Source organism: Pinus tabuliformis, chromosome 2_2 (genome assembly GCF_031772625.1).
Source record: "Pinus tabuliformis cultivar Carrire ecotype Pingquan chromosome 2_2, CPIR1, whole genome shotgun sequence".
In the NCBI taxonomy this organism is placed as follows: Eukaryota; Viridiplantae; Streptophyta; class Pinopsida; order Pinales; family Pinaceae; genus Pinus; species Pinus tabuliformis.
Genome location: NC_142300.1, coordinates 950010871 through 950021263, shown reverse-complemented (window position 1 = coordinate 950021263; position 10393 = coordinate 950010871). Strand labels below are relative to the sequence as shown.

General features: G+C 37.9%; 1 pseudogene; it reads left to right on the top strand.

Annotated features, from left to right (window-relative positions):
- The first annotated feature begins 2927 nt into the window (after nt 1-2927).
- LOC149196343 (uncharacterized) overlaps nt 2928-10393 on the top strand; it is a 33058-nt pseudogene continuing 25592 nt past the window's right edge.

The following is a 10393-nucleotide window of genomic DNA, read 5'->3' as shown; positions in this document are numbered from 1 at the left end:
GTTCTCGGTCATTTAAGTTGTGCTATGAAGTGTAGATTTAGATTGTCTACTTACTCGCAAGTTAAGTTTAGTTTTTCTAGTGTGGATTTAGGATTTCTATTAATGTGAAATGATGTGTGCGCTATGTTAAGATCAGCTCATATGTGTGCGCTATGTTAAGATCAGGTCATAGTGTAAGAATTATTTTAAATAATTTGTTAACATATATTTGTATAAATTAGATAGTTTATATAACATCATTTGATTTTATATCTATTGATATTCTATATCTTATCATTATTGTGACAAATTGTACCATAATTTATTAAGAGTATCAAATAATGCTAATTTTATTTGATGTAAATTAAATAATAATTCATTTATATAAGTTAAATAGGATTGAACTATTATTAATACTATTTTTAACATGGGAGAAAACTCTCGCCAACTCGTAAGACCCTTTGATTCAAGATTGAGGCTTCACTCATGTGGTGTTGTAGCCACAAGACCAAAACCAATTATGTATTCAAATTTTAAATTAAATCATACAAATGGCAAAAGAAAAAATATATTTACAAAACCCCAAGCAATTATTTGATCAATTTTTGACATATTATGGAGTAAACTAAGTGTGTGTTTTGATGTTCATTTTATATAATTTTGTTAATATATTTATTTAATAAAATATGATGTTATTTATTTTTAAATGTTTATTTTTAAAATGATACATAGGTTAACCAATTTAACCATTCAACATAATATAATTTGGTATTAGCTAATTGTTTAATAAAATTGCATATATTAATAATAATTAGTTAACATAACAACAATAATAATTAATATGGTATATTATTATTCATCTTAAAATAATAATAATAATAAAGTAGTTAAGTGATGATATCAATTTAATCGAAATTTACAGTATTAAGATTATTAACCTGCCACAAGGAAAGAATAGCAATAATATAAACTTGAAACTTTTGTTCAAATTACCATATTGATAATTATAACATGGTAAATAATAAAACTAATTTGACAATTTCTAAGGAGTTATTAAATTAAGCATATGCTTATAATTAGCCAACTACTACATATAGGGGGCTTTAAGACAAATTTTGAGTAAATTGTCTCAACTTGAGACAAAAAAAAACTTGTAAACTGTCTTAAACATTGTGAGTGTCTCAAATCATTGTCTCTATAAAAAATAATATATAACACAAGTATTATTGTTTCTTAAGCTAGAGTTTATGCTATATCTACAATTAAATACATATTTTCTCTATAGAGATAATATGTATTTAATCCTAGTTATTGTCTCTATAGAGACAATATGTCTTTAATCCTAGTTGTTGTCTCTCTAGAGATAATAAAAATTATCTTTAGAAATAAATATAGAATGTGAATATTTTTGTTCTTTCAATAATTAATTAATGTTAGGGCAAGATGGAATCAAACCACCAACCTCTTACTTGCAAAGAAAGTGATCTTCCATTGAGCTAGCATGGTTTAAAAAACTATGTTATCTTGATAAAAAAACATGATATAAACCATTTACCCAAAATTTACCATCATATTAGTGAAGAAAATTTGTGTTACATGTTACTATATGAGGAATTTCAGACAAAAGAGAAAAATTGTACATGGTACTAACTACATATCATTTCCTCAACTCCTTTCCGGTAAATTTCTTAGGATGTATATGGAAATACTTTTCCAAAAAAATGAAAGAACAAGAATTGGAGTGTGAAATGCTAACTTCCTATTTGTTATCTTTAAAATTTTACACAATGAACAATTGCACATAAAATAATTTTCACATTGGATTGAATTTACAACCAATACATGGCAAATTTTCTAATGTTTTTCTCACTCCATAGTGGCTAGAATTAATAGATCCCTCCCTAAACACTATTATTAGCTCATTTTTATCACAAAAACATCATTGAATCTAAACAAAAACCCTTATTCAAGATCAAAAAATTCAAGAAAAAAAGACCATCATACGTATGTCTTCAAGTTGGAAAGGCTTCTAATATATTCTCATATAGATGCTATAAGGTCTTGTAAAGACCCATAAGAATGGAGCACCTAAAATATAGAATCATGTTGGCATTATGATGCATGTGTTGTACTTGATGGCAAACCACTCATAAAATAACATCTCACTTATATATAATCAGATGAATCTACAAAAGAGATATCAGATGCGACATAATACATGGGATGCAGGACAACTCAAAGGAATCAAACGACAGTCCTTAATATGACAAGTTAGCTTTGCCATCAAGTCCAAAGGGGGAGTTTGTTGGCATTATGGCTCAAGTGTTGTCCTTGATGGCAACTCATACAGGTGATAGATCCCAGTACAACAGGTCAGTAGCAGATATTGATGATCAACTCACAAAGAATGAAGAAAATAAGAAGTACGCAGGTGTGCCGTTTCAGTAGGTGCGGTCAGAGGCTGGGTCCGCCGGTTCTGCATTGATAATGTGCGGACATGTTCGCGGGATCACAGAACAAAAAGTGCGATCCTAAAGTGCACACACTTTCATGTAGAGAAACGCACACGTGGGGTTTCTTATGTTTAACCCTTGGTATTTAGCCCGTCGGGTCCGTGGTATTGTGTTATTATGGTTTTGGACTGTGGTATTGTGAAGGGCCTAAGGCTATAAAAGAGGAAGGAGATCATTTGGCTAGAGTAATGCTTATGGGTTGAATATCTTAAGGAGAGCAAGATCTGAAATTCTGGTTGGTGAGTGATATCTAGATCTACATCAAAGAGAAATCTGAGCTTTTTAGGGCAAATCTTCTAATGGGTCGAGATCTCCTTTGCGCATGAGCCGATCTATAGATTTGATAGTCTGTGGCATATTTGAAGTCTAGACGGCAGGTGCGACATGTTTCAGGCACGGAGATCCGCAGGCGACTGAAGGAGAAAGCGCGGAGACATGCAGATAGATCGAGCAAAAGACGCGGAGCTTCGCAGGCCAGAGATCGGTGTAGGTGCGAAGGATTGCAGGAGGATTGCATGCCAGAGACAGGTACATTGCGGAGGTGCGCAGGAAACGCACAGCCGTAAGTGCGGATGCCCGCAGAGAAGAAAACTATAAGCTGCAAATACTCACAGGTCAGCAGCGTATTCAGGTGCGGATACCCGCGGATCAGTAGTTGGTGCAGGAGCAGATACCCGCAGGTTTCCAGTGAAGATGCGTCGTACTTTTCTTAAAATATGCTTTAGCTGCTTCTGTTGTTTACTGGAGTGTTCTGGGTTTTTTAAGTGATGTATGGTTACTAATATTATGTTTTGATAACAGCAGTATTGATGGATGAATGGATCAGGTTCATAATGACTTATCTTTATATGATCTGATGGACTAGATCTGGTTGATAACTCTCATATTATCCTTGTATATGTATTGATCTGGTGTTTGGGTGATTCAGAAGATTGATTGATTATGTGCTTCAATGATATTAATGGGTCCAGTATGAAAATTGGATGAAACGTGGCCTTTCAGATTATGTGTTGTGCTTCAAGTGTATCCAGTGTGAAAATGTATGAAACGTGGTACCTGGAGGAGAGATGATTGTAGGCCAGCGCCTACGTACTAGTATCTAAGCTAGTACAAGAGCTAAGGGAAAACTTTGGAGCATTTTAGCAGGTAGCAGCCTGCGTACTAGTAAATGGATCGGCTAGTACAAGAACTATGGGGGTTGTAGCTCTCTGCAGGTAGAACCCTGTGTACTGGTATAAGACTGCACCAGTACAAAGATATTGTAAAAGGATTTTCTTATTAAGAAGAAGATTAAGATGACTTGCAGCAGGTGGTTTTCTCCCACATTGGGTTTCCACCCTATATCATGGTGTTCATGTGTGTGGCTTATGTGTGATGATCTTTTCTATTTTACTGCACCTGTTTACTGTTAATATGGTTGATAATGTTCTAATGCACTCATTAAGGATCAACTAACTGAATCATAAGAAGTTGTGGAAGTAGCATATATGAATCTGAATATGGAAATGAAAAAGTATTATTGATATGATAATATTGATTCACCCCCCCTCTCAGTATTATTTCCAACAATTGGTTTCAGATCAGGTCCTTTGGTAGAGGCTTGATCGCTTAAAGGAGATCCATGGAACAATGGGAAAGAAGCTTAAGAAGAAAGCACATAAGTAGAAGAAGACATCTCATAAGAACTATGATAGTGGGAGAATCGATTGGGGATTAGGTGTAAGAAGCTCTTCAGATTTAGAATCAAATTCAGAATCATTTCAGAATGAAGATGAACTATCAGGTATGAATTTGCTATCCTCTGATGTTCCAGCTATCTATCCATTTGGAAAAGGTGAAAGTGATAGCGAAACAAATGAATTTGCTCTTATGGGTGAACAAGAAAGATATCAAATAGAGGCAGAATTTAAAAGGCTTTTAGATAAAATCAGAGATCAACAAGATCTATTGAACAAAAGGGAATGTGACTTCAAAGAAGAAGCTACCAAACTAAAGGCCCAACTAGAAGAAGGAAACAAGGTAAGGAATTTATTCAAGGACAAATATCAAAAGTTGCAGGATGAAGTAACATCACTAAGAGATGAAGTCAATGAAAGAAGCACAACCATCAAGAAACTCAAAGATATATCCAGTTACTATGAAAGTCTTGAAGCCACGATCTGCTCGCTAAAGGAAGATCTTGAAGAATCAAAGAAGCAGAATAAATATCTAATCCAAGCTATTGAGAAACAGGTAAACGAAGTTATCAGCTTAAAATCACAGCTGGAATGTGCCTTCAGAATTCGTCAAATGCAGCAAGATCTCAATGAAGAACAAGAAAAGGAAATTCTCAAAATAAGGCATCAGTTGGAAGAAGGAAGGAAAGCTGAAGAAGACATGAAGAAGCAATGTCTAGAAAAGGAAGAACAACTTCAAGTTGAGGTAAATATCTTGAAAGGTAAATTAGAAGAAAAAGATAAACTGTTACGATTTCAAGATAGCACTAAAGCCTTGGATGATATTCTTAGTAGTCAAAGATCTCCTGCTATCAAGACTGGTCTTGGTTTTCATGAAACTATTGAAGGTGAATCTAGTAAGACAAGGGACTCTAATGTAAAATTTGAAATGCTCAAAAGGGAGATGGAAGGTCAATCTCATCATCAAGCAAGGAAAGAAGTCCTTCAAAGAAAATATTTTACTCCTTCTATGAATAATGTTGAATGTTATGTATGTCATAACCTTGGACATGTTGCAACCAGATGTAGAAGAAGAAGGGTTCAAGATCATCAAGCAAACAGATCATCACAATCAAGGTACTTTAATGGATATTGTTTTGCTTGCAATATGTTTGGTCACAAAGCTGCTGATTGCTACAGGAGGAATATGAAACATGTTAGATGTTATGCATGTAACAAGCTTGGACATATAGCAAAGGAATGCAAGAACAAAAGATGAACATCACACCAAAAGGAGAAAACATCATCACACTTGAAGATATGGAAGAAGAAGGAAGTTCAGTCAGAAAGATGTGGCACAGCACAATGTACTGAGACACAGCACTGCACGGATATAACAGACTCAGGGGGAGCTGAAAGTGTAAAACTTCAGTGTCCTGAATCTCATACACAAGTTTCTTAAAGGGAAGTCGTGTATATACGCGAGTTAGACATTGCAAAGTTGCGTATATGTCAGTCTAAAAGTAGTGGGCACAGATAGTGCATTGTTGGCATTATGGTTAATAGTCCTTGGTGATGAAGATTACATGGCTCTAATAAGAGGACCGTAGGCGATACTTAGTGAAGGTGCGTGGGTTCGCAGCTCATCAGAAGGATAAGGTGCGGGGGTCCGCAACGAACAGTAGGCTCTGGTGCGAGCTACGCAATGCAGAAGAAGTCACAGAGCGAAGGTACGCAGAATAACAGAAGGACCGGTGCGTAGATACGCCGTCAAGCAGACGGTTTAGCTGTGGATCTGCAAAGAGGTACGCAGTACAGCAGAAGGAACAGTTGTGGAGGTTCGCAGAGCGACAGAAGGATCAGTTGTGTATCTATGCATTTTAGACACAAACAAAGCTGCGGATATTCATGTGTTGATTGATATTCCAAATTAATGACACTTGGTTCATGTAGATCTGGATGGCTATGGTGTTTCTCACATATGATAGAATGTGAATGATTCTGTATATACAGAATTCTGTTCAAAAGGATGAGTTGATGCGGACATACCTTGATGATACAAGTTGCTGGTCTAGTTGTTGTTGACAGATGCTATGGAGCAGATCATTCAATGTTGTTGCTGATGTTTATCATAATGTTTGTTATAAATGTCATGTATATCATTCGATGTAAAAGTCATGATGTAATAGTGTGTCTCTATCTATTGTAGTCATTTGATGAGATCTCTTCAGGTCATGTAACGGTCTATGTTGGTTTCCCCACTATGCCTGGGAGGAATGATGTTATGTTATCATATGTAAACTTTTGGTATATCACCATTATGATGGTAGATAGATGTATGTATGAGTCTTTGGTGATAGGAAGGTCATTTACGATGTATAGAGTCATGTTCTTCTTGTAGAACATCTTTTTGCATACCTTGCTTACAGTCAGGGGGAGCATGAACAACTCACTTCAGTAGAGCAGAGATTTCAGCATGTTCTCAGAAAGAGCATGGACAGATTGGTGCACCATGGCATATACAAAGGGAGAGCTCATTCAGAGGCTTCAACAAGTTCTCAGGGGGAGTATGGTCAGCAAAGGAAGATAATATCTTGGTCCACCCTTTGCCCTTGATGTCAAAGGGGTAGAGTGATTTGGTGTTGTTGCCATCAAGTCCAAAGGGGGAGATTGTTGGCATTATGATGCATGTGTTGTACTTGATGGCAACCCACTCATAAAAGAACATCTCACTTATATATAATCTGATGAATCTACAGAAGAGATATCAGATGCGACATAATACATGGGATGCAGGACAGCTCAAAGGAATCAAACGACAGTCCTTAATATGACAAGTTAGCTTTGCCATCAAGTCCAAAGGGGGAGATTGTTGGCATTATGGCTCAAGTGTTGTCCTTGATGGCAACTGATATAGGTGATAGATCCCAGTACAACAGGTCAGTAGCAGAGATTGATGATTATCTCACAAAGAATGAAGAAAATAAGAAGTACGCAGGTGTGACGTTTCAGTAGGTGCGGTCAGAGGCTAGGTCCGCCGGTTCTGCATTCATAATGTGCGGACATGTTCGCGGGATCACAAAACAAAAAGTGCGGTCCTAAAGTGCACACACTTTCATGTAGAGAAAAGCACACGTGGGGTTTCTTATGTTTAACCCTTGGTATTTAGCCCGTCGGGTCCGTGGTATTGTGTTATTATGGTTTTGGACCGTGGTATTGTGAAGGGCCTAAGGCTATAAAAGAGGAAGGATATCATTTGGCTAGAGTAATGCTTATGGGTTGAATATCTTAGGGAGAGCAAGATCTGAAATTCTGGTTGGTGAGTGATATCTAGATCTATATCAAAGAGAAATCTGAGCTTTATAGGGCAAATCTTCTGATGGGTCGACATCTCCTTTGTGCATGAGCCGATCTATAGATCTGATAGTCTGTGGCATATTTGAAGTCTGGACCGCAGGTACGACATGTTTCAGGCATGGAGATCCGCAGGCGACTGAAGGAGAAAGCGTGGAGACACACAGATAGATCGAGCAAAAGACGCGGAGCTTCGCAGGCCAGAGATCGGTGTAGGTGCGAAGGATTGCAGGAGGATCGCAGGCCAGAGACAAGTACAATGCGGTGGTGCGCAGGAAACGCACAACCGTAAGTGCAGATGCTCGTAGAGAAGAAAACTATAAGCTGCGAATACTCGCAAGTCAGCAGCCTATTCAGGTGCGGATACCCGCGGATTAGTAGTTGGTGCAGGAGTGGATACCCGCAGGTTTCCATTGGAGAAGCGTCGTACTTTTCTTAAAATATGCTTTAGCTGCTTCTGTTTTTTACTGAAGTGTTCTGGGTTTTTGAAGTGATGTCTGGTTACTGATATTATGTTCTGATAACAGCAGTATTGATGGATGAATGGATCAGGTTCATAATGACTTATCTTTATATGATCTGATGGACTAGATCTGGTTGATAACTCTCATATTATCCTTGTATATGTATTGATCTGGTGTTTGGGTGATTCAGAAGATTGATTGATTATGTGCTTCAATGATATTAATGGGTCCAGTATGAAAATTGGATGAAACGTGGCCTTTCAGATTATGTGTTGTGCTTCAGGTGTATCCAGTCTGAAAATGTATGAAACGTGGTACCCAGAGGAGAGATGATTGTAGGCCAGCTTCTACGTACTAGTATCTAAGCTAGTACAAGAGCTAAGGGAAAACTTTGGAGCATTGTAGCAGGTAGCAGCCTGCGTACTAGTAAATGGATCGACTAGTACAAGAACTATGGGGGTTGTAGCTCTCTGCAGGTAGAACCCTGCGTACTGGTATAAGACTGCACCAGTACAAAAATATTCTAAAATTATTTTCTTATTAAGAAGAAGATTGAGATGACTTGCAGCAGGTGGTTTTCTCCCACATTGGGTTTCCACCTTATATCATGGTGTTCATGTGTGTGGCTTATGTGTGATGATCTGTTCTATTTTACTACACCTGTTTACTGTTAATATGGTTGATAATGTTCTAATGCACTCATTAAGGATCAACTAATTGAATCATAAGAATTTGTGGAAGTAGCATATATGAATCTGAATATGGAAATGAAAAAGTATTATTGATATGATAATACTGATTCACCCCCCCCTCTCACTATTATTTCCAACAAATCAATATTTGTAGTTATGGTTATACGAAGTCAATTTGCATACATGTATGTTCATATACATACCTCTCATCACTAAGGAGATCACATAGTTTGCAACACATAGCTTGCAACCATATATCTCAAAGAAACTAATCCATAAGCGAAGCCATCTTTCTATTCAAAATGCTTTGTTCATCAAATTAAGCATTTCCTCTTAAGCTCTTAGTGGCAAAGTCTCCATCATAAATGTCTTTCCATCACCTGAAAGGATAAAAATTCAATAAATTAACCATTAGCAACTACATGAGTACATACCATATTTGGATTAAAGTTAAAATCAAAGTGTCATGGGTGTAGTATAGATACTAGATACACTAAAAAGTGGTATTAGAGAATAGTTATAAGTTTGTGAAAGGAACTTGGAGCACTCCAACACCCAAAACATGCCATTGGGGTGGTTGGATATATAAGAGAGAGGTATCAAATAAAAAATAGTATAATTTTTGTGGTTTCAGGAAGCATCTAGTAACCTCAATAAATGGCATAACCTATTGAGTATGTTATATCAACAAGTCAGAATTTTAAAAATAATGTTAGGCTCAAACATGGTGGAAGATACATTGGCACACCACATAGGACCTCTCTACATGATTTTCAAATTTGAATAGGATAGTGATCTGAATTGGATCCATGAAGAATAATCAAAACACCATGGCTATACCAAAACAAGATAGAATTCAAAGAATTATGAACACAGAGCGATTAGGAAGACCTCTGAACAGTGGGATTAGGAAGACCTCTGAACAGTGGCAGTTGGCAGCCAGTGAGGAACGACGAGGACCTCGGTCAAAGTGTGCTGACCGAGGCCCATGGAGACCGCGCAGGAGGTGAAACTAGCACCTGCGAAGCCCAGATTGGGAAAAGGAGGTCGTTTCTGATGCATGATTAGCACGCACATCGTTGGGCAAAACCCCTCAAGAAGGAGAGGCCCTGAGCACTCAGTTGCATGGAAGCTGGGAAAACCATGGGAAAAGCGCTAATGGCTAAAGGCGGGACCCGCGCTCCAAAACTGGCGATATTTATCAGGGGCACCCTTAGGCGGTAAGCGTATTTGGCTGAAACCTAGCGATTCCATTCAGCGCCCGATGCATGGTAAGCGGAGGAGAGAGAAAACTGCCTCTCATCGCATGCTAATGGTCGAGCAAGTCAACCGCGCGAAATGAGTGAATGACGTCGGATCTGGGGACTCCAGATCTAATGGCTGAGAATGCACCCGATGAAAGAACCGGTTTGACAGGGGATTGAGTCGCAATGTATAAGGATTTGAGGTCTGATTTGACCGTTGAGGTGGCGGATGAGTCATTTCCCGAAGTAACTGAAAAAACCGAACCGACAAGGCAAAGCTAGCACAGTTCACGAGAGGACAAGTGGCCACTCCCTGTGAGTCGATGACCATGATGCAAAGACAGGGAATTCCAAGTGAACAGTAGCAAGCGATCCAACAGAGGTGGAAAGGGAATCGAACATTCTTGAGATCGATTAGCTTTAAAGCCATGAACAGAGACAGAGAACATACAGACCCCGAGAGAGGACATCAAGAGGAAGAACCAGAGAAAG